Here is a 24,503-nt window from a genome sequence, read left to right on the forward strand (position 1 = left end):
CAGCAATTTTGTTATTTGAAGCAATACTGAGTAGGCCCAAACATTGTCAAAGCTGAGGAGCAGAGAGAAGACAATGAAAGTTGATTTTTCCCCCAATAAATCTAACTATGTTCACTTCTGTGAAAAGACTGAGTCCAACCCAGATCTGAAGGACATGCAGGTTTCAGGGGCACCAAAAGCCTCCAGCCCTGGAAATGCAGGTGCATGTCAGGATCTGGGTCTGGGTTATTCAGCTGTGAAACTGTTCACACTTTTCCAGGAAAACACCACACCCACAGACAGCACATCCTCTCTGTCGGGCCACTGAGGATTCCATGCCTCAGCCCACAGCTGGAACTCTGCATCTCCTAGAATTCTCTAACCTCACTCAGGAAGAAGATTCTCTCCACACAAACCTCTGTTCAGCTGTGTCTTTCTGACTGAACCAAGCAATTACATTTTTACAAGGAGTACATCAATAATACTATTATCATGTGATCCTTAAGTGGCAGAACCCCCCCAAATCTCTTAGAAAGCACACAGTCAGGCCAAACTTAGTTCCTCTTGCACTACTGCTTTTTGTTTTACTGTATTTTTAAAAGAAAAATAGGGACATTCTCAGTTCAAAAATACAAGTTGCAGTTGATTTATCCAATTCATTCCCCTGGGTTTCAATTTCCTTTGTGTTCTAAGAAGACCTTGGTTTGATAATTATGACAGAGTTGGTTACACGTTTTCTCCTTTAGAGCCATTTTTGTCTGTATCAGTTAAAACACTGGAACCAAAATTCAAGGTAGAAAATACCTTCCATGCAATCTGTAAAGCTTCCCAGATAATATAATCAGATTTCACAAACAGTTTTACTTATATGTTTTGTAAATGTTCCTTTCTAAGATGTTTAGCTAAGAGCTGGAATTCAAAGTTAGCAAAGTTCATTTCCATGCAACTACGAGTCCAAAAATAAAGATGAAAAATAAAATTTAAAAAATTCTTCATCTGACAAAAGCTGCTTCTAGCCCAATATTTTAAAAAACTCATTACTAATCTGGTGAAAGAAAAGTCAGTTCTAATCTATCTTTTCCAAAAATGTTAAAATTAAGAACAACATCCCTCATATCAGCACTGACTCTTGTGAGCTGTAATTCTATTCCATTGCCCTACCTTGAAAAATCTGACAATGCAGAAACACCTCCTACGGAATTGTGTTTTATTAATTTTAAATCATCTCACCAGTGAAAGAGAAATAAAATATAAACCAGCATAACAAATTCTAACACTGCATATTTTTTTTTAAGTAGAATAAATCTCCATTTGATTATTCAGGTAAGTATATTTGGCATAAGAACAAAAATACATCTCAACATTCAAACATGTCAACAAGTAAAGTACGATTGAATATTAATTGTAATGAATTACATGAAAATAGTGGCTGTGCAAATTTTGGGCCAAGAAAATTTCAGGATAGAGTATTTCAGCCACCAACTCCTCCCTGCTTTTGTAACTAGTTGCATTAGAGAGTCGTTACTACTCCACTTATGGAATGAAAAGTACATTTGGTTTTCCAGAAGTAATCTGCTCTTTGACCCCCTCCTCAGCAACAGTTTTAAGATGAGGAAGGCAGCTGAAAACACAAGTTGCAGTTTCTCCTTCACTTACAGTTTCTTATCCTGTTTCCTGGAGCACAAGTGAGATAAGAGAGCAATGACTTGAAGATATTTCAAATCTTTTGTTACTTTTCCAACACGTTTTTGTTTAAAAGGAGAAAACCATGTGAAAAACTTCATGCCCAGTTTCCTGACCTTTAAAATTAATTACATCAGTCTTTCCAGCCCTAGTGGGCTTAATTTGGGACATGTGGGTTGAAAAACCCCTCTCAGAAACAATAACCTACTTTTTTTTCCATTCCACATGTTTAGCTTAAAAATAAAAGTAGTCTAACTACAGGAAACCATGCTATCATAGTACAGTTCAAACTTAATTAAAAGAAAGAAGGTGAAGATGAAGAAGAAAGAAGAGGAAGAAGCAGCAGCTTCAGCAGTATTAATAGAAGACAATACATGAAAGTAGATGTTACTTAATCTGTCAAACTCCAAGTCTTTTCTTCAGCTTCTCTGGAATCTTGGGCTTTCACAGGATTGTTGAAATTCAAAATAAGGTCACAAAGCAGTAGCTGGCTTTCCACTGAAAGACAAAGGGCAGTGCATCACCATGGTACTTACTGAATGGCAGTGAATGATAATCTACATACAGCATTGTTTTAGTGGTCATCTAGCAACTCATTCAAAAAGTTGAAGGGTTGCCTTGTTTCGCTTACTTCGAGATGGTTAAATTCAGTTTGGTGTTAGCATATTGGTAATATTTGCTCTAGAAGACTGTCAGTGTTCCTACAAAGGAATGACTGATCACCTAACAGGTGTTTCCCATGGATAACTAACACGATTCCATTGCTCTGTAACTACTCTGTTTCATTAATTTTTCAAAACACAAGAGCAAATCTATTGCTTCATTGCATTAAAACCTAGTTGCCTGACATAGAGAACCAGGCCATTCACAGCTGCACACTCTTAGAACAATGTCTTAAACAGTTTCTTGTTCAAGAGCTTGGAACTTGGATGATGAAGTCAGAATTACCATTTATTTTCTTCAACTCAGTGGACATTGTGTCAACACTTTTAATCACAGCCTCAAGGTTAAACTGCCCATCAGAATGTTTGATCACCTGTATGAAATAGGAACAAAACGTGACTGGCAGGATATATATGATTCATAAACTCATTGATCCAGATAACCATAATACTCATGAAATCTTTTCTTTCATTTTCTTAAATAATATTTTAACTAAAACTTCCCCCAGTTTATAATTATCCACTTAGACATTCTAAATGACAACCACGGAAAGTGAGTACTAAACACTCAGGGTTGGGTTTTCTTCTGTCACTTTTTTCTTATGTAAACAATGGCAATGAAATTAATCATGCCTACAATTTCCTCTCCTCGTCATTTTTCATGTTTGTTTTCGACCAACCTTTTCCTACAGAATCGAAAATTAATCGAGAATAATCATTCAGCCACAAGATGGAGCTACAGTGACATTAACGTGAAGCACACACCTGGTCACTATTAGCGCTGAGTGTTAATGAACCTGGCAAAACATGCCCAGAAACATTTGTAATTACTTTATAATCAACGTCTTTTTGCCTACTTTAGAAATCATATTCCCTGCCTTTAACATTTAATTAAAAACTAGTCAAAATCTAGAGGAAATTAAGACTAGAAACCATTTGAAATGAAGTATAATTTGAATTTTCAAAGGTATACTATACTCCTTTTTTTGGAATTTCTTTTCCTTATGAAGAATTTCAAAGAGAAGTGCACATAACACAATTTCTGGGCTAGCTATAAGCTCTCTACTTATTGTTCAGAAATTCTGAAAATAAAATCTGGAAAAACTCTGCGTGATTCATAAATAATATTCTTTACGTAGAAAACCTCAGCACATTAAGAAGCATGACCAAAAAATCTAACATACATTTAACACAGATTCTTTGTTTGAGTCTCTTTTCCCTTCAGTCAGTGGCTTTATGTTGAGTTCATCAGTCAGGGACAAGGATCCTAAAAAGACGACCCCCAAATTTTTAAAGATTAGTATGTACAAAATATATAAATGTATATATCTCACATTAAATATATCACAGCATTTAAAAATATAATAACTAAACCTTATTTTCATTAGTGTTTTTTGAAAGTGGTGTCTAAGGGGTCAAACAGTTTTAATTCTTCTTGAGGAAGAATCAAAAGCTTGGATTCTATTTATTTTACTTTCTTTTAGCAACAGGGTTTCAGAATTTTTTCAGGAGTTCAGTGTGGAATTACTAACAGAGAATAAGTGTATGTGTAATGGTGATGAAGAATTCCTCAAACATATCCCTGTATTTTTTTAATTGAAAACTTTCTGAGAGATCTAAGAAGGCATTGCAATTGTTTTGTGACATCAATTTGTGGAAGGGAAATCTAAAGCACACACAAAATGTCGTGTTGATTGTCTGGTGTGGTGCCTCTCCCCCCCACCCCCACCCCTCTGCCCAGGCCACACCATGATCTGAGGTTCTTTAGGAGACCTTCCAACACTCCTTTGGCGCTGTCAGTAACAGAGCTGAGATTAAATACCAGATCCCCGGGCTTGTTCTTCCCCCATTCTTCCTGCTTGGCTCTCCTTACACGTCAGGACACCTTCGGGCAAGCTGAAGTGTGTGACAGTCACTGGAAAGCTGTTTCAACATTAAAAAACGGGGGAAAAAACGGTGAGAGGGGTTATTTCACCTTGGGGTGGTTTCAGAAGGGGTGCAATGACGTGAGGAAGAGGGTGCTCAGCTCTAGAGCAGACAGTCAGTGTGTCCCCCTTCGAGTGCCATCCAAAAAGGCTCTCGGTGAGGGCACAGCTCCCTTGGGCTCCTGTGGCTCACTGCCCTGCACAGGGTGAAGTCCCTGCACAGGAGACAGTCCTCCAACACTTCGCCAACATGAGCTGTAAAATGGTTTATGTTGGAAGGCACCATAGAGGTAAGAGGTCCCAACCCCCTGCCATGGGCAGGAAACACCTTCTGCTGGACCAGGCTGCTTCAAGCCCTGTCCAGCCTGGCCTGGAACACTTGCAGCGCTGGTGGGGACTGCAGGCAGCAGGAACACAGCTCTTTCCCCCAGAGAGAGGACACCGCTGTTAACACAGCCGGGATGAGCTGGTCCCTCGCTGCCAGCAGCACCCCCAGCAGGAGGATGTGCAGATCCCCCACACGGGCAGCCCGAGGCCTTCGCTGCCTCCTGCTTCTCTCAGCAAGGAAAGTCCCGAGGTGTGTCTCTCTTCCAGGATGTGAGAGGTCAGCAGGTTGCAAGAGTCCTGGGGGAGTCACAATTTTAGGAGTGGGTGGTAAAAAGTAACTGCAAATGCTGCAAGAGCTGAAGAAGAAATGGAGGAGAGAGGACGGAGGTGCCAACAGGGGGTGGTGAATGGTGAAAAATTTCCTGTTGTCCTTTGAGGCCCTGCCTGTGGAGAGCTTATTGTGTGTTGCAGCAACTAATTTATAAACAGGTAGTTCCTTTTTGTCATCAGTTTAAATTCATATGGAGTATAGTAACTTATACTATTTGAGCAAAGCTTAATAATGAACCTAAATTCATGGAAGCCAAGAGAGGCACTTTACTAGACAGATTTATCCATTTAGACCGTGCTCAGTGTTAATTTAGCAATGAACACTGCCCTCAGATGCACATACCTGACTTGAGTTGGAATCAACAAAAGCTGCTAACTGATGACCTGGGCTTGGGAACTGCTCATTTCTTCCCCAGTGTGTGCTGTAGTACTTAAAGCCAGGGACACCAAGCAGGGGAATGTTTGTCAGCACTTTAATTTACTGGAACCACTTTTCCTGCTGCTCAGCACTCATCTGTATTTTGAACTTGCTGTTTGGCACCAGTGGAGGACAAATTACCAGCACCTCAGAGGAGAATGGAATTACTTGGACGTGCAGTAGAGAACAGATGGACAAGGTGTGCCTGGGATGTGCTTTCATGGTACTTCTTCTTTAAAATAAAGCATTCTAAATGTATTGGTTTGTGACTGCAGGGGAAGCTGAATTGCAACTCAGAACAGCATTTTCTGGTCTGGCACAATTAAACTGTGATTCAAAGAGAAAACATGATATGCTGCTTACACTGTGGGGCTTTCTGGAGATGAGAAACGCAGAGCAGGAAGCCCTTCACACATGCACTAATTCCTGTACTACAGTCTTTCAGTTTACAACCTCTTGCCAGCACCCCAGCACAAACAATTTGGCTGCGCCCTTTCTGTGGGCCTCTAAGGAAAAAGTCCAGCTGAAGCTGCTGATTTTGCTGGTAGAATACAAAATACAGCTGTGTACAAATGCACATGCAAGGTGGTTTTATCTATCTTCTATATACAAAAGAACCGACAAAAGTTTATACAAATATAGATACAAAAAAGCAAAATGGTATCCTAGCAAGGTCCTGAAAAAATGTGTGTCAGTAGAAGGAGCAGTTATTTGCTTCACTAACCTGTAAAGCAGAATGCTTCAACTGATAAACCCCTGTTTCTGCCAGTTTACTTTCTATATTTGGATGTTTTTCCCACATCCTATAAATAATCTATCACATTGTACTTAAATTCTTCAGTAAACTAACAGTAGAAGGAAAACCAGGATATTGGAATGACCAGAAAAATTAGATTCAAAATAGGTACAATAAACTGAATTGCCAGAACTAATTGCACAAACCAAATAGAGTGTTTCTTAAAGGCAGGGCCTTTCTAAAAATAATCTTCAATTATGTGAGATATTATCCAGCAAGGTGACCAAGAGTGCAGGAGATTGACTGTACATGGCATTTTTTTTAAGGAGGAAAAAAGAGAGTAAGAGAGATTTAATTTCTACACTCAAACTTACTTGGAACTGAAACACTTTCTGGATTTTCTTTATGAGGCAATATTTCAAACTGAAACACTGAAATTACAGGTTTAAATTATTAAGTTATACCTCTATGAGGAGCGTTCTCGTAGGTGTTGCTAGCAATTTCACATCAGCATTTCAGTTTATGAGCTGCAGTTTGCTCTTTGCCTGAGGTAAACTCACAGGTTTATGTGCAAAGACACCCAGAGCTGAAGCTGGCTGTACCTCTCTTTAATCACGGGCTGCTCTGGCTGTGTGGGGGGCTTTAACACACAAAACCCCTCTGGCCCCAGAGGCTTTCGGACAACACATTCGGTTATGGCAGGTGAAGCTGTTCAGACACTTTCATGAATCCCTGATAAAGACAGAATTATGACCAAACCGGTTCTCTAAGGAGGGGAAAAGATCAGGAAGACTAGCAATATATTTCAGGATGCAGAATTAGGGTTATGATGTGAATCAGCAAGCATTGCAGGCAGCTAAAGCAGGCAGATCACTCTACAGAACTGCCTTCCTCACCCCTGAAGTAAAATTACCTTGAGTGTAACTTTGGGCAAAATAGAACAGTTAAATACATAACCATTGGACGGGAGAGTTTGAAAACAAAGGATATACAAAATTATTTTCCTGTGTAGTCAGAGAGAAGCCAGGATCCTTTATTGTATCTTATGGTTACAAAGAAGTTTTAAAGCAATTGTTCTAGTGGGAAGTAGAAAAAAATGTATTGACTTCAAAATCAAACAATATTTTAGTGAGCAGCTTATAAACATTAATAGAGTCTGTCTTTTAAGGAAGCCATATTTATACCACTGCAGCAACAGATGAGACAAGGAAATCATAGAATCACCAAGGCTGAAAGAGACCTTCAGGTTCATCTAATCCTACCATTTACCACCATAATCACCCTTAAACCATATCCCCAAGTGCCTTGTAAGCTTTTATTGAAAATATTACCATTTGCTGTTACTTTGAAGGCTTTAGATTTCATAAAAAATTCCCTAGTGGGTTTAATAGGAGAGTTTAAAGTTTCAATGCATGTTATTAAACTTTCACATGAAAAGCTTTGACAAAAGAGAAACTGATTTTTTACCATCGCCTGAGTATAAAAATGTTTAATCCAGATTGAAAGGAAAGTCAAATAGTAACTAAACCAACACACACAAAATACCATGCAACCATGACGAATGACAGTAATTTCTGAAAAAATACTGTATTTCATAAGCTCTGGAGCACATGTCACATTTTAAGTGATGAAAACAGGTAAATGTCGAAGGCCAAAAAAAAGTTTGACCAAATCATGGTACAAAGACAGTAAAGCAAAAGCCAGACTTTGTCTTTAGAAGTTACAATCCAAGTAGCTAAGGCAAAGAGTGGCAGGTGGAAAAGAGTGCTAAGCAAATGGCCTTCCCTTAATACATGCTTGTGAAATAGGAAAAGTAAACCCTGAGTTAAAATATATATTTGTGGCATAGTATAATGGGTGAAACCTGTTTGCTTGAGTTTGCAGCCAGAAAACTCCAAGAAATTATGTAGCACATAATGTCACGTTACGTTTCATTATGTAACACATAAAACAATTTCCTGAGAATGTTTTAAAAATACTTGATTAAGAACATCTAGTGTTGCACCTACAGAATGAAAACCACTGCAGCCTTTCACAGCAGAAATGCAATGATTTAAACTATAAATAGCATAAGCTTATGCTTTGTAGATAGTCTGGAAGGTCTCCACTTGGTGATCTGGAAAGTTTTTTATGTGTAGTAATATGGATATAAAATATGTGTAATAGATTCTGAACTATAGCTTTTAAGCTTTTAAGTGGTTCTTAAATGTAGTATTTAAGGTAATTATATAGCCTGTAAAAGATTGGAATATTCAATAACTGATGACAAATGCACATCTAATGCTAATACAGATGGAATTGTGTGCTGAAACTGCTTAGTTGGTATAAATATCTTTTATGCAAAAATAAAGGTATATTTCCTGTGGCTCATTCATGTATAACATTTGTGCTGCTCAATTTTTTAGTAAAGTGAGGTAACTAGGTGCAGAGGTTTTTAAAAGATGAACAGTAAATATCAATTATATTCTGGTGGGATAATTTGGGCAATTAATCATAAATGCTATTTTTACTGGACCTTTGGGAGATTCACAAATATTTTTGCTTTCTTCATAGTCCCTATATCATGGAAAGGGAGAGCTACTGGTGAAAGCTTGGCATGCAAATTCAGAGCCACTGAAATTTGGAAGCACAACTGGTCTTGCAGTGGTTTTTAAAGTGAAATTCAGATACATTAATGAGTTGAGTGGAAGATTTTCAAGAAGCATTTAGAAATTTCTCATGCTTTCTGGATTTCACAATAGAATTGATTTCTGATGCTATCAAATATTTTAGCAGCTCATAATAAGCCCATTGAAATGATACAGGGCTTGACAGCAATTGTGAACCTTTACTTGTTCACATGCATCTGTCTAGAGCCATAGAACTGTGTCTGCTTCTAGTTCTCAGGGACACTTATATCTACTTCTCTACATCCTTTCACACCAAATGCTGTTTAAAAAGATTTTGTTCACCCACCCAGGGAAAGCAAGTTTATAAAGCAAGGAATTTTGAAATTGTCTCCAGTGCCTAAGAAATCAGAGAATCCAGTTTGCGTTTTGGAAAACACAGAGCCCTTTTGACTGAGATGACATTGCTTACAGATATTTCACCACAGCTCTTTTATCTTCCTAGATTTTCATAGCAGTAACAACAGAGTGCCTGAAATATTGCAGAGAGAAATAAGGGAGTGTGTTAATACCAGTAAGTTAAGTTTATAATTTGCTACACTGCGAATTATCCCTTCTTCATTTAAATGAATTTAATACCATAAACTGTAAGAGACATGATGTAGATATTACAGCTTGTATTAGCTGCTTCTATTATAATTATCCGTAGTATTTTTCATTTGCCAGCTTGCATACATTACTACATGAAATGCCCTATTAACATTAGAGGTACAGAAATGAGAATTGAACAAAACAATAGCATTCTGCTCAGGGAAATGGTGTTATCATTTTGAAATTACAGGCTTGATTACTTTTGTTACTCTATCAGAAGACTCCTTTTTGATTAACTCGTGAAATGGCCAGGAGGAGGCACAACAAAACATCCTGAACCAATTCCTGTCTTGGCTGTTTGAATGGGCATTCCCTGTAACTACGGCTTTTTACAAATTCTTTATTTATTTCATAAATAAAGACTTCACTTTTGCAACACCGTTCATACTCTATAAATACAACTGTGCCACAAATTCCACCTAACGCACTCTCAGTATTACAGTCTCTGAAAGATAGAAAGGTGGAACTGCAGAGCAACAAGAGAGAAGCCGCTAGATGCCCTCCTTCCCACAATCAGAGCGTGCTAGGCAAAGCAGGGGGAAAGCTTTTTCAACATGCTTGCCTGAAAAGGCTGGTGATTGAGCCCAAATGTGAAAATGACAAGTATCTAATAGATGTCAAATAATTAATGCCACTGCCTTAAAAGCACATTGTGTTAGCTTCCCACTCAGGGAGCCTGTGATCTCAGGGGGAAGGCTGTAGCTGGGGAAAGGAATACAAACACACAGGGAAGTTGCTCACACTCTGTACTGGCAGAGTGATTATCCCTCCCAGTGCCATCCACGGGAGGGAATTCAGGCATATTCAAACAACTCAAAAGGAAGCCTTTTTCCTTCTGCTGACTGCAGTGACAGCTGAGAGACAGGGACAGCTGGACCTCCTCCTACTGAAGTTCTCCAGTCTTCAGCTCAGGCTTGTGCATTTATCTTGTGCAAAACCTGACGTTTGCATGTCCTGGCTGTGTCTGTGTCTGCACAAAACCCACCAGGTGTGTACCTGGGTGAGCTGCCATGCTGGACGTGCACACATGGAAAAGTTGCATTGTGTTCTGAAACCAATAAGCAAACTGAAATACTGGAGTTTGTTCAGATTCTCTCAGCAGAAGGGAGAACATGTGAAATCAGTTATTTCAGCTGGAATTTAACAGCTTTTCAGCTGGGAGCAAGACTGCTCTGAGATAGCTATGACAGGAGTGAATCAGTTATTAGGTGTGATCATTTTGTGGCAGCTACTTAGCATCAAAGACTAAGACCTGTCACTGTCCCTGGAGGGATTTAACAGACATGTAGATGTGACACTTGGGGACATGGTTTAGTGGTGGCCTTGGCAGTGCTGGGGGAATGGTTTCACTTGATGGCCTTAGAAGTTTTTCTTTCCTAAACAATTCTATGATTCTATGTTTTCAAAATTGGGAATCAGGACCTTCTCCCTGTTGCCTCACCAAACTTGGTTTATAGGTAAGAAATTCAATAATAATTAATGCCAAAATTATGTTTCTTTTCAAGGTCTGTCCTGTTCAGATAAATTTTACATATATATCATTGCTTTCATTTTTTATCTAATAAAAATAATCTAAAATGTGCTATGAAACTGTATGAGAAAAAGTAACCCAAAACTCCTCAAAAAGAAAAAAAAAAGAATTTGAAGACTGTTCCAGGAAGAGGTCTGACAGTTGATAACTTCTCTTGTAAACTCTAAATGGGTGAAATCTCTTATGACATTACTAGATTTCTTTGGAACCACAGAGAAATTGTTTTATGACAAATTAGGCACATTTAAATGCAGCAAAACGTCTATAGTTATACATAATCCCCATTTCTGTGCATTTTGATATTTTAACAGTGACATTTAACCAGAGATATATTTCACAACCCTTTTATATTTTGTTCATTTTTCAACAAATTTGGAAGCCAGATAAATCGTGGAGAGGGTCTGTGTAATTTGGTTATCAGGCTGATGCTGCAGACATGCTGGAACAACACCACAGCACAAAGAAATGGGAGGTGCTTCCCCTTCCCACAAATAACACAGGAGCTGGATTTAGTGGTAAATAAAGGAAGTCAATCCTAACATTTTCAAACTGCCTGAGCAAGAAATAGCACTATATATAAATTTCACAAAGTGGAATGTGGCTGTCAAGAGCTGGTATCAGCTGACAGTGTCCTTGCCTTACAAATCCAGGCACCCTTTCAGTGCCCTGGCCTCCTTGTTTCCCTGCACATGATGGACCTGTGATGCCTCCAGTAGGGTGAGAAACAGATTCCAGACATCACCAGGTACAAGGTAAGGCACGTTTGCCGTGCCAGCTGCCTGTCTGCTTTCTGTGCCTATGTCAGTTGTGTGCTGACACCAATAAACTCACAAAATGTGTTTTCTGCTGGAGGCACTACACAGCTGACATCAGTAAAAGGTTCCATAAAAGCTTTTTCTTCAGGTTCAAATCCAGACCTAATTAATACTTACACAATGTACCTTCTACCCTCATCATAGATAGTCTAAAATCCAGACTGTGTGGATCCTGTGCAGAATTGCATATTTTATAAGTGCTTGCAATCTAAATATCCTATTCCAGCCCAGCAGCTGGTTTAGTTGCCCCTCAGCAGCAGACAAGGTAATTTCCTGGACTTTTATAAGCTTACATTGTGAGACTTTCTCCCTTGACATCCCAGGTATACTTTCTGGAGTGTGGCAAAGTATTTAAGTAAAAGGGTGCTCTATTTGCTGTCTGTTGCAGCCAGGCAAGACTTGCTTCCCAAAATTAGTTTATTCAGTTGCAACCTTGAGCAGCAACAGGAAGGAGCTCCCTGACAGGGTCAGTCAGCTTTGCTGGCCGCACATTCCAAAAGAATGGATGTGCCTGTGGAGCTGTGCACCCTGGACATTTGCAGATCCAGGCACTCTGATGTGGCTGCAAGGACTGAAATTACCTGGCCAAAGTTCCCCCTTTTCTGCTTGGCTCCCACTGAAGGTGCAGAAACAACAGAGACAACATGTTTACAAAGCACTGGATTAGGCTCTGTACAAACCAAGAAAATAAAGATGGCCCACTGAAAGTGGAGCTTTGCAAGCTGATTTAACAGGTTATTTTTGTTCCTACCTTCCTCGAGAATTTGAGGAATTTGATATAGAACAGTTAGTTAGTTTAACTTTGGAGAATTCATGCACATTCACAGATAACATTACTTGACAGGTATTACACCAAGTTCCTAATCCATTCACATTATTCCTCTGCACAGTCCTCAGAAGGAACGAAATAAAGCGGGATTATTTCTTCAGGCTTAATACTGCTTAATATCTCTTTTGACACGTCTGGGACATGTAAATCACTATAAATTTCCTTCCAAAGTTAAATGAGATATACTGAAATTAAGTAAAATAGAAATGGTAAAAAAGTTCTGACATTAATTGCCAATTTATGCAAAATAGTGCAGGTTTTTTGTTGCTGACAATTGTAAGAGATAACTTAAACAAGGAACCTATGAAACTGAAAACTTCTTTACCTGTGTAAATATTCACCTTTTCTGAGTGCACTTGTCTCAATATCTTATTCACAAAACCCCTCCTGTAATTTTCATTTGAATTAATATTCCTCAAAGATATTTACTTTGAATTTATACTCTTACAATGGAGATAATAAGAAAAATGAGCAGCTACAAAATAAAGTGTTCACTGCTGGTCAGGCTCCTTGTTCATGGTTGCAATTAATCTGCAGGTTTTTATTACAGTAACTGCAGAGGTTACTCTCAGAAAGAGACCCAGAGGGATCCTAAGGAGCCATCTCTGAACTAAATCCATGAGAGCACAAGAACGTTTTTCAACCAGAAGTACAAAATTTTTCTTAGTGAAGATTTGAATACAACCAAAAGCTTGGCCTTGAACGGTTAAAGTACAGTGTCATTTCAGCAACCAAAGAGTAAAAATCTTTGTGTGACTCTAAAACCAAGGAAGAAAGAAAGTAGGGACACCAAGATCACAGAATAAAAGGGCTCTGCTTAGATAATTACTTTGGTCTGGTACATATCCCTTAGTAATATACATAGGTCACTTTTATACCTTATCATCTGATCATGACTTGTGGTCTTTGGTACTTCGGTTGATACCAACAACTGATCACTGGACTTTAGGATCATTTTGGTGTTGCTGCTCTGTGCTCATCCTGACCCCACCTTAGCACTTAAAGGAAAAAATGGGGCTCCACTGAAAGTCATGAGAACATTTATTTTCTGGAGAGATGATGACATTTTACTGCCCAAGCTTTTTATGACACCTAGGTTATATTGCTTCAGTGCCTGCTTTTTTATAGCTTTCTCCTCTAGCAAGAACTTTCAGTGTAAATGTGTAAGAAATGTTTATAAAGAATCACAAAGAGAGGAATCTGGAAGTGTAAAATCCTACTCTGACTTACTTTAATCATCATATCTCATCAGAGGAATGTGCATTGTGTACATATGACAAATCCTAGCCCCTCTTGCAAATCAACCTTCGGGGAAGCAAAAATTCATCAGCTCTCTGATACTCAGTGTTTTATAACCTACTCATTGGGTTTACTCTCAAGAAGGTCATCTTTTAATTCTTACAGGTTTGATTCTGATACTCTACCATGGAAAAATAAAAGTGCCATGAAAAGATTCACAAATACAAGTATGCAGTCATTCCAAAATCAGAAGGTTAAAACACTTCACCAAAATGATTCATGTAAAGTTGTTTTATCACCTTTTTCTTAACAATTTCTCTGACACAAAGGCCTATCAGCTGCTGAATGTTACTGGGCAGCCTGACCTCGGTCACTTTTTGAAAAAGCTGTCAGAAACAACTTTCATGTCATTGTTCATTAACACTTTGATCACATTAGCAAGAATTTGCTGGCAACTGCTGGTGCAATAAAGTATATTTTAAATGCTTTGGATGTAGAGTCTACTGTCCCTAACCAGGCTGGCATTGCCCACTCCTGAACAGTGTTGCATGATTTACCACTTAGCCCAGGCACTTTCACTTGATTAAATCCCTCTTTCCTTGCTGCTGGGAAGCAGAATTGGCAGCAAAGAAGCATCTTTAATATTCTGCGTAGTGCAGCTCTAGAGGTCTTTGAATACATAAGATCAAATTTTGGTTTAAAAGCTCCCTAAATTTGATTTTACTTGACTGCAAATGGGCAACCTAAAAATGAGCAAGTAAAATATTACAGTTGATGCAGAAAAAATTTAAATTCCCACCTACCAATATACTTCAGTCTAAGGTGAAGCTCGATTGTGAGTCACTGGAGCATTCCCACCTCGTCTCTATAGAGCTGCCAGATTAATGAGTCTGTCATGGGTAACCCAGGGGCTACAGGATACAGCAGCTGGGAAGTGACATAAAGTCACTTTAAATAAAGCTCTGTACACCTGTCAGATAGTTAAAATTTTAGGACAGTGAAAACAGTCCATGATGTGAAGGGCAACCTGGTTAATAAGCCTTGGAACATCCCATTAAACTGTTTTCAGAAGGAAACAATAATAGTATTGATATAATATATAATAATATATTATTATTAACAATTAGCAATTCCAGTGCTCCTCTTCATTTGTCTAAGCTTTGCTGGTGTCACCAGTAAATGGAAGCACTTTGGAACAGATTGTTTAGGTGTTCACTGAACTGCATGTGACACTATTCACTCCAACATTGTTGTGTGGATGCCTGTACAAGCAGTGAGATTTTGGTCTTTTCCAAGACTAAGAGGGGAAGAAGAAAATCTTTGGTCATTAAAATGACAGATTTCTGAATCAGGCAATTAGAACAATGAAAAGCAAGGCACATTTCATAAAAACCCATATGCAAACAAAATGCTTTGTCTCAAAACTTTGTGACAACTGAAACTTTGCCGATGTGTGGACATTTTTTCCAAACTGGAGCATAAACTGCAAGAGAGCAACACCATCGACCTTCAACTTTGAGGTGGAGCAAGGTTGTTGGCAGGAACATACCAGTAAAATGCTGTTGAGGAGCTGAAGTCTTATCTCGCATTTCCCTCACCTGGTATTATCTCCAGAGTTGTGTCTAGCACAGTCAGATCTAGGCCACTGGATTTCCTTCCAGATAAACATCCTCCTGAGGACTTAGAATGAATCACAGAATGGTTTGGGTTGGAAGAGACCCTTAAAGATCATCTCATAGCACTCCCCTACCAAGGGCAGGGACACCTTCCACTAGCCCAGGTTGCTCCAAGCCCCGTCCAACCTGGCCTTGGACACTTGCAGGGATGGGGCAGCCACAGCTTCTCTGGGCACCCTGTGCCAGGGCCTCACCACCCTCCCAGGGAAGAATTTCTTCCTAAAACTTCAGAAGTTTCTGTAAAATGTGGTTATTTTATTTTTATGCCACAATTTCTTCCTTTCCTTACGATGCTTCCTGGCTGGTTTTCTGATAGCTTTTGTAATGATACTTGTAAGGAAGCACTTGATAAGTACTTACTTCTCTGTTTGTCTCATTTAATGAATTTGAGAATTTGGGGTTTACTCTGAAGAATAAATGAGTATATTCAACCAATTAGAGTGGAACTCCAGTAGTTACACACAGCAGAATTCAGAAGGACTTGCCCAGACATCAGCTGGAAAATGAATCATGGCCTTCTTCAAGCATTTAAAATATTTGCATTTTTCTGACCATTTTGCTTTTGAAACGAGGAAGATGCAATAAGTAAACAACTGTCCTCTTACCTCTGTCAGTCTGAGCAGATTGTTTAGGACTCAGTGATGAGGGCAGCAGGCAGTTGTGTGATCCTTTGCAATGACAATGCAGGAGCGATGTCAGACAGTTTCTTTGCCACTGCTTCTAACACACCTCGTACCTGGCTGCAGAGCCCTCCCTTCCCCACTCTCACTTTGCCATGATGATGATTTACTACCAGGACTTTTCTAGCTGGATCCCATAACTTTTTTTTGCTGCCTACTGTGCCAACACTTTGACAAGCTGGGATAGGAAAAAAGGCCATGTCTTGGATGGATACAATTTCTTATTCGAAGGTCATTATGGTTTGTTTCCTTCTGCTGTAACCCTGCAGTGTGGTCACAGGTGAAGTGACAACAGAGCAGAACTGGGGGACTGCAGGAGGAAGTGGCTTTTAAATCTTTTCAAATAGTCACAATTTGATAGGGCTTAACCTGTAAGACAGTCTGGGTGAGGAAGCAGGAGACTGTGTCTGCTTTATAAAAGAGAAAATAAAATATTTATGAGACCTTTTTATTTCTCTCTTCTCATTATTAGCATTATGGGAGGCTTAGTCTGGATTTCTGACATCCTCACAATTTAGGATGTTCAGATAAGGAGTTTCTATTCACTGTAACAGGAACCTTCTGTACTCTGTACTCATGAAGTTCTTCCATGGCTTCAAGGTTACAGCAACCTTTGCAGGCCACTTTCTGAGGTGTGCTCTGATCCAGGGTACACTGCACAAGTACCATCACAAACCACTTTAAGGGGATGCTGGTAATGTGATTGAGGCACAGTAAGTGGGTGGCTGTTACACTGATTTTTCTTCAACTATTTCAATTTCAAGGAACACATGAAAGAGAATGCTAATTTTGTTGTTGCTGTTGTTTACTTTTATAGCTCTCTGTACTACATAAACTCAAAGGAATGAAAATGTGCTGTATACTTTTCTCATGCTCAACTCTATCCAAATCCCAGACGAGGTTTAAAAGAAGACTTCAAAAATTGCAAGAGGGGATCTGTTGTTTCTCAACTATTTCCTCATCTCAAATGCTCAGAGACATAACCTGATGTGAATTTGTGACGCATTTCAATTTGGGAACTCTTACTCATCAGGATTCATCATTGCAGCTCATTTTCTGCCTGTGCCTCCTCAGGAAGACTGTAATTTGTTTTCATTGCCAATGGATTGCCTGGGATAAATACCTGACTCTTATTTTGTAGGCAGGGAAGTTCAATAACAACCTTTATAGAATCTCTCCATAAAAGGTGACAATAAATAACAGTTTAACCTCTAATCTATATTAACAGACTACCTTTATTTATTGTTTGACTTGTGCAAAGACAGGTAATCCAAAAGGAGCAGCCACAATAGAAGGTAATGACCTTCTTTTACAAGAATGAGCAAAACCCATTTCACTTCAGCATCATGCACGGGCTATTTTGCAAAGAAACACTGTGTGTTAGTTGTTGAAACTTTTTCATGCATTCCCCGAAACAAACTACACTATTCTGAATATTTTCTTCTCTGTGCAGTAAATAACGTCTTTCATGTTGACAATGCTAATATTATATTTTAAAATATATTTGCATTTGTGTTTTTTGTCATTTTTTATTGCATTTTATAAATCCCAGAGCAGAGACCCACTAAGCTCACTTTGAGAAAGCCCCGTTTCTTGGGATAGCATCAGGCAGTGACACAGGTGATCAGGTGGGATTTCAGTGTGGTTTACTGGCTGGATCTGTGGGGACCTTATTTCAACCAGAACTGTGGATAGGAGTTGGGAGTATAATTCAGGAAGGTTAATTTTAAGTGGCTTTTAAGATTGAATGATTTCATAGGAATGATTTTCAAGGGCAAATATTCATAATGCAAAGTAATATTAATCTATTTTAGTTTAATTAGTGTGTTAAACTATGAGATAATCATGGGAAAGATGGGAAGGGGGAGCAAGAAAATTTTATCAGTACTTGTAATTCTGGGATATAGCAAAGCCACTGTGGCATTTAGGGGACATAATAAGAAATTACTAGTAAACACTATATTTAAGAGATACAATTTTTTGTTCCATCCCGTAAATATTTTCTAATGTATGAAAAAATATATGTAATTTTTACTTACTTTTACATTTCAGTAATGCACAAGACAGGTAGCTGGAAAATGCTCTTCGACTTTAAATCACGTACCTAGAAATAAGAAGCTAATTTTTATTTACGGGAAAATATCTGCTCGCTATTTAATTTGTTCTTAAAATACATCCTCTTGGTTTAAGAACACCTTAAAAGATCATTCAATTCATTTTTTAGTCTCTTTTTTCACTAAGTGAAAGAATCAATTTCTAGCTGATTTTTAAAGATTTTTTCTTCCTCTTCATACTTTATGAAGCCCATTTGTAACATCAAATGGCAAAAATCTCTCACATGAAGAAACTGAGGTGGCAGTTGAAGGATTATTAGAGTTGTAATTATGTGAGAGGGGTTTCCTGAAGGTACTGAGTGTAACTGAATGTAAATTCTAGGAGAGTTTACCTCATCTTAGCGTAGGAAATATAAAAAGAAAGCCACAGAAGTTCTGAGAATGGAAGATTCTAATTTTCTTTTCAGTTACAGAAGGAGTTTGATACCAGTTCTGTAAATGTACAGAGCGTGCTTTTTTACTTATTCTGATTAGTAAGAAATTGCAACAGACCTGCTCAGCACTGTGGGAAAGGTCAGTGGCAATTTTTGAAAATAAGGCCTTGGAAACACATTGGGCTTCCAAAATAGAGTAATCCAAAATGGCCAGTCTTATTTTCCTCCATTTTTGGCTTTGCAATTTAGCTTTCTGATTCTCCCATTCTCATTATGTGCAGTATTGTGTGGATCCATTCTAATAAATTCCATTACTTGGAACAATGAGGTTGAGCATGATTCAAATCCCGAATTAAATGCAAATCTAGCAGCAGAAAAATGGATTTAGTGGTATGATAGGATTTGCAATATAAATATATTGCATTAAGTATAAAGTTAAATTAAATAAAAGAAATAGATATTGTAAGGACTGGCATTCAAGCTAGTGTTGTATCTGTGACTAACTAAACGTGTGCTGTGAGAACACTGTGGAGTTCACTCACTGGTGCCTCTGGAAGCAACATACAACTGCCTTTGTAAATATTTTTACTCAGTTTTGGACAAATGGCCAACTGGAAGAACCTCTGCAGAAGACAGATGTCCTTTTTTCAGGGTGAGCAATGTTGGTTTTGATACCACGAGTATTTAACTTTGTGACTGAAATCGTGAAGTCTCTCCTGAACGGATTTACTGCAGGACCATGGCATTATTTCTTTGAACTTCCAAACAGAAGAAGAAGAGATTTCAAATCATAACAGCAGCCAGATAAGTACAATCTTAACTGCAATATCAATATGGAGCAACTTTAAAGCTTTATGGCTGTATAGTCCTTTGTGCTAACATGTGGATCACAGTAACACACAAAGGAGTGGGGCTACAAACCCAGGACAAATTTCCTACATTTCTGCTCAGTAATGATTCTTAGTTGCAGGGGGGAAAAACGATGTTGCTATTTTCCTTTTCTTTTAATGGGGAAAGGTGTTTGTTTTCCCTCTTTTTTTATTTAAAAAAATTTTGTTGTTGTTTATTTGGTTTTTTGTTTGTTTTTTGTGGGAAATACTACTTTGTACATATACAAGGGAATTCAAATAATTGATTGATGCTTGGAAACATGGAAGACCATTGTGGTGTCTTTTCATTGCAAGTACATAAATCCCAGAAATATGGAAAATATACCCCTGAGGAAACAAGTGTCCCATTTTCTTTATGCCAAATAACTTTCTTGACAACTTGACAACATTTGCCAAACAAGACTTTGGCAACAGAATGCTTTAAAAGGCATTTTATAAGGCTGCACAATTCAAACTAGTTTCTTTTCTTAAGTGAAGCATTTGTAGCAACTAGGAAGGAAGGGAACAGGAGGGAAAATGTTTCTTCTGTAAGAATTCTTTTGTTTCATTGATGACGAAGGGAAGTGAGTGCAGGCAGATTTTAGTTGCTGTGGTTACACACAAACAGCACCTGCCTCCATTTGCCACAGCCATAGGATAACTGGAGACAAAAATATGATTGCTCAACATTTTCAGAATCCATAACAGGTCATGACTAAATACTGCTCTCCTCTAATTTAAACTCAAGGAGAGCCACATACTTGGATTTAAGTGCAATTTCAAACCTTTGAATTTATCTCATCTTTCTTCTAAGTAATTCTGGCAAATGTATTTTCTTTAATGATTCTTCTCAAGCAGAAATAGATACTGGAATCAAAACTGACTCATGGAGTCCTAGGGAAGGCAAGATTCTGCTTACAACATTTTAAAATAATTTGAAAATTTCCTGATTATCAGTGATATTTCCAAAAGTGCTGAAGAGTTCTGCTGTGGGATATGACAGTAATTATCTTACTTTTAGCTCATCTGTCTTTCAAAGATATTTATCTGAAACTTTGGATAAATTTGCAGCCCCTAAGACAGACAAACAAAATACTGATAACTGTCAAGGATTAGGTCATGCAAAACTAGACATAATTTTCTTTGAAGGTCATTAAAATTTTTATGTTGAAGATAAATAATATGAACCATTTCTTTATTTGAAATGAATTATAATATTTAACATATTCAGCATGCACCACTATAAAAGGTCATCTGCTCTCTGGGTAGATGAGGTTCTCTTGTGACACAAAAAATGTTAATAATGCTGATCCTAAAAATAAATAGTTTCAAAAATGACACAACTGAAATTTGAAAAGAAATGTGTTCAGGTTTCCACTTATATGCAGCAGTATTTCCTAATCACATAACAGTGTCACTTCTGCACACAACAAGCCATCAAATATTTTTATTTTGACCTGAGCCTTCACACAAAGTATTAATTTACTTTGCAGCATAATAGAACCAGTTCTGCTGTCACCACAGAGAGCTGCTGTGCACTGCATTAGAAAGAGATATGACAGAAATTTCAGCAGCAGCAGAATTTAAATGTCTTGCCTGTAATTTTGTTCAGTAGCATCTTTGTACATCTGACATGTGAAATATGTCGTTAGCTTTTGAGACAACAAATGACATTTGGTTTTGCTAAGAAGGCTTAGCAAGGGAAAGGCACATTCAAAATGTCACTTGTGTTACCACAGAGGTGTCCTCTGAAAAGAAACTTAAATATCTATAGAATATTTTAATACTTAGAAATTTTTCCAAAAATATCATTAACCAATTCGAGTTTTTTCCTTCTGGAAATGCAGGCAAGTGCTCTGACCTAGTTTTATGCATTTATTTCTCCACTTTTTTTTTATCCCAGCCCTCCCAGTTAAGTGGACTTGGCACTGTTCTCCTTAGCTTTTGGAAAATAAATGAATAATGAAGTGATGTTTGAGAAGACAATGGAGAGCAGAGCAAAACCTGAACACATTTCTCTCCCATTTCGTAGAGTACTAACTCTAGTGCATTTTGAACTTCCAAAAGTTAAACATCCTGTAGCATAGGAGAACTTATTTAAATATCAAAGACCAGTTTTGCTGAATTAAAAACATAAATAGAGTTGTTTGGAAAGACTAAAAAGTATAAATTTTTCATTCGTCAATGAGATAATAGGATTTCCTTGAAAACAGATGGACTTCAAATGTCTTTATCATTAGCATGCTGGTATTTTCCAGTATTTGTATTTGCTGGCAACCTTTTTGTCCTTTCAGGAGCGAACACTTGTATTTATTTACACAAAATAAAGGCAGCTTCACTTTCTAAGCTCAATATTTTGGGGATGCAGTAATATACCAGTCTGCTAGCCAGTCTTAGCAGGAAATAGTCCTGGTGCTGATCACAATGAGATGATTCGTGGTATCAGCTCATTTTGAGAAGTTTACTAAACATGTTATCTCTAGCACGGGGCTGAGGTAATGTTTATAAGTTCAGTCTGTCCTGTTTTGCCATTGCGGGTGATACTCTTGTTACCAAAACAGCCCAAAAGTCTTTTCATACATCATAACCTTCTGAAGGTCACATACAGATGGTGTTTCATCATGATTTAATATTTGAAACACATTTAAAGAGAAATCCCCCATGCTGTCAAAACACTTCCCTGAATTTAAAACTTTAATTCTTACTTATAATAAAGCTTGAACAACTTGATACTGCAGAAAGCTTTTAACTCATCATCTGATCTGTGTGTAAGTAAAATCCATTTTGTCTAAATAATGAACATGTCAAGTCATATGGTGGGTTATCTATATGACTGCAAATGTTTACTTAACATTATGGTTAGATGAGCATCTATATTTGTTAACATAAGGACCAATACATGTCCTTCAGGACACTTGAGCTAAGGCTGATTCATAATCACAGAGGAAAAACTGTATGTATGAATTAGAAGGAAAGAGAAAAAACTCTGCAGTCTGGATTGCCTGTTTTGTCAAGGTTCTTAAAAGGCATCAGGTTTGTTAATACTCTTCTTACACTCAACATATTTTCCATTTCAAACGGTGTCTTTAGAGTGCTTAAATTGTGACTGTGATCATGTCACCACACACTTTTCTCCCTTTCATTTCTAGTCTTGTAGACTATCAGTTTAAATGAACTCAGTGTAATCCTGACTCTCCAGGCTGCAGTGATTCCATCACCTCTGTGCTCACAAGTGCTCTCTGTGCTATCTGCTCATGGGTCACAGTCTAGAACCTCACTAGAAATGCTGCTGATGCAATGGAAAATCAACCCAGCTCCTCAATCCTTACCTGAGCTGTGGCAGGGGGGCTATCGTTTGTAGCAATATTCCTTTAATCCTTCTTCACCTCAGGTAAGAAGTTATAACTGAATGTGCACATCAGGAAGATCTAATGGATAGGGAAATACAATTTTTAGTAATTTTCAGAGTAAACCAACACTTCCAAATTTCTCAGCATTATACATGTATAGGATATCTATTATATGGAAACTCACTACTGCTCTCATGCCTCAGTGCAGCAGGGATGAGTAAGAAGTCATAGGGCAAGTTCTGCCTTCAAGATCTCAGCAAATTCTTTAATCACTTCCATAGACAGAAACTTCTTTTCAAGACAGACTTTCTTGGTTATTGTGCAAATGTCTTTTGGTTTTTCCTACCTTTTGCCTGTGATTAAGGTCCTCAGGAATTTCCTTCAGTACTTCACTAGGAAGGTGCCCATGAGAACTTAAGGGAGAGGATCCAACACATTTTATTTGCTATGTTCACCATCTTTTATCATTTTTGCCTCAGCTGCTTCAAAAGATGGGGTTCTAGGTCTATGTATAAACCAAGAGAACTTGGCTCTGTGTCTGATATCTGAAAGGGTCAGAGTTGTGCCACTTCAGAAGCACTGAATATGCAGTAGGAGAATGAAACCAAGTAAACAAAATGCTCCATTGCCAACAAACAGAAACTGAGATGACAAATTGTATAACTTACTATTATTAATTACACTTATCTAAGTATTACTGTACCAGCATAAAATATCTTATCTTAAACAAAGCCATAAAAACAGTTGCATAAGAAGTTTCAGTAATGCAATACTGGCTGCTTTCAAGCCTACAATGTCTACAGACACTTCTACCAATTATATCACCCACATATGTGACAAGCCCAGATAATCTGCCTAAGTCACATTACATTTTCTTTTCAGTTGCATACATCTTTGCAGAACTAGAGCTGAAAATTAGAATTTTGCTTTCACAGAATCACTATATAACATTTCTACAAATAACACATTTGGCTCTGTCAAAATAAAATCTTTTTGTTTACTCTTATCAAATTCTGTGACAGAAACAACTGGTTACTAGTTAATAATGCAACAATACTATGTATTACTTGTTTCCTATTCTGATAGATTTTTGTAGTTTGGATGTAAAAATGCGAGGATAGAAAGACATCTCAGATCTGCACTCTGTAGTACAAGGCTGAATAAACAAGTTTTTGATTAAATTGTACTTTAGTGAGAATTTTTTTTAAGTAACAACATTTTTCCTCCCATCTTGTTCAGTCTCAAATCAGGAAAAAGAGTGTCCTGACAATGACCATGTACCCACTCTGAACCAGCAGTAAGTGTTGTTACTGAAGGTCATTTCCTGCTTCTTCACTGCTTGGTACCAATCCAGATCAACCTTGTTTAGCCTGAAATCAGACAGTGCTGGAGTTCAGGGTCACATGGCTTCAAGCAAAATGAACTGGACTGAGTCATTAAGCTGAATGTTTTGTGTAATTTCAGTTTAAATAGAAGTGCAATCAGTAAAGCAGCAAAGTTTGCAGATGCTGAGCTCACAGCTGCTGCTTTTGTTTACTGATGCATCCTCCTACTGCACTCAAAATCTTGAGCTTTCCTGTGTTAAGACTGCAACACACTGGTTCAGGGAAATAAGATACAGGGGAGGTTAGCAGAATACAACAGCTGAAATGTAGCACACAATTATACAGATACTCTACAGCTCCTCCCGAGTCTGTGCTTAGGCTCAC

General features: G+C 38.0%; 1 non-coding gene across 1 annotated transcript; it reads right to left on the bottom strand.

Annotated features, from left to right (window-relative positions):
- Positions 1 to 1,495: 1,495 nt before the first annotated feature.
- On the bottom strand, positions 1,496 to 22,841 carry LOC104693563. Its single transcript, XR_005603092.1, has 6 exons — positions 22,774 to 22,841; positions 18,127 to 18,191; positions 4,147 to 4,247; positions 3,509 to 3,591; positions 2,611 to 2,698; positions 1,496 to 2,160 (listed from the first exon to the last, which is right to left on the bottom strand). It is a non-coding gene; the product is annotated as an uncharacterized LOC104693563 (transcript).
- Positions 22,842 to 24,503: the final 1,662 nt, after the last annotated feature.

The sequence above is a fragment of the Corvus cornix genome, chromosome 13 (assembly GCF_000738735.6).
Source record: "Corvus cornix cornix isolate S_Up_H32 chromosome 13, ASM73873v5, whole genome shotgun sequence".
Classification (NCBI taxonomy): Eukaryota; Metazoa; Chordata; class Aves; order Passeriformes; family Corvidae; genus Corvus; species Corvus cornix.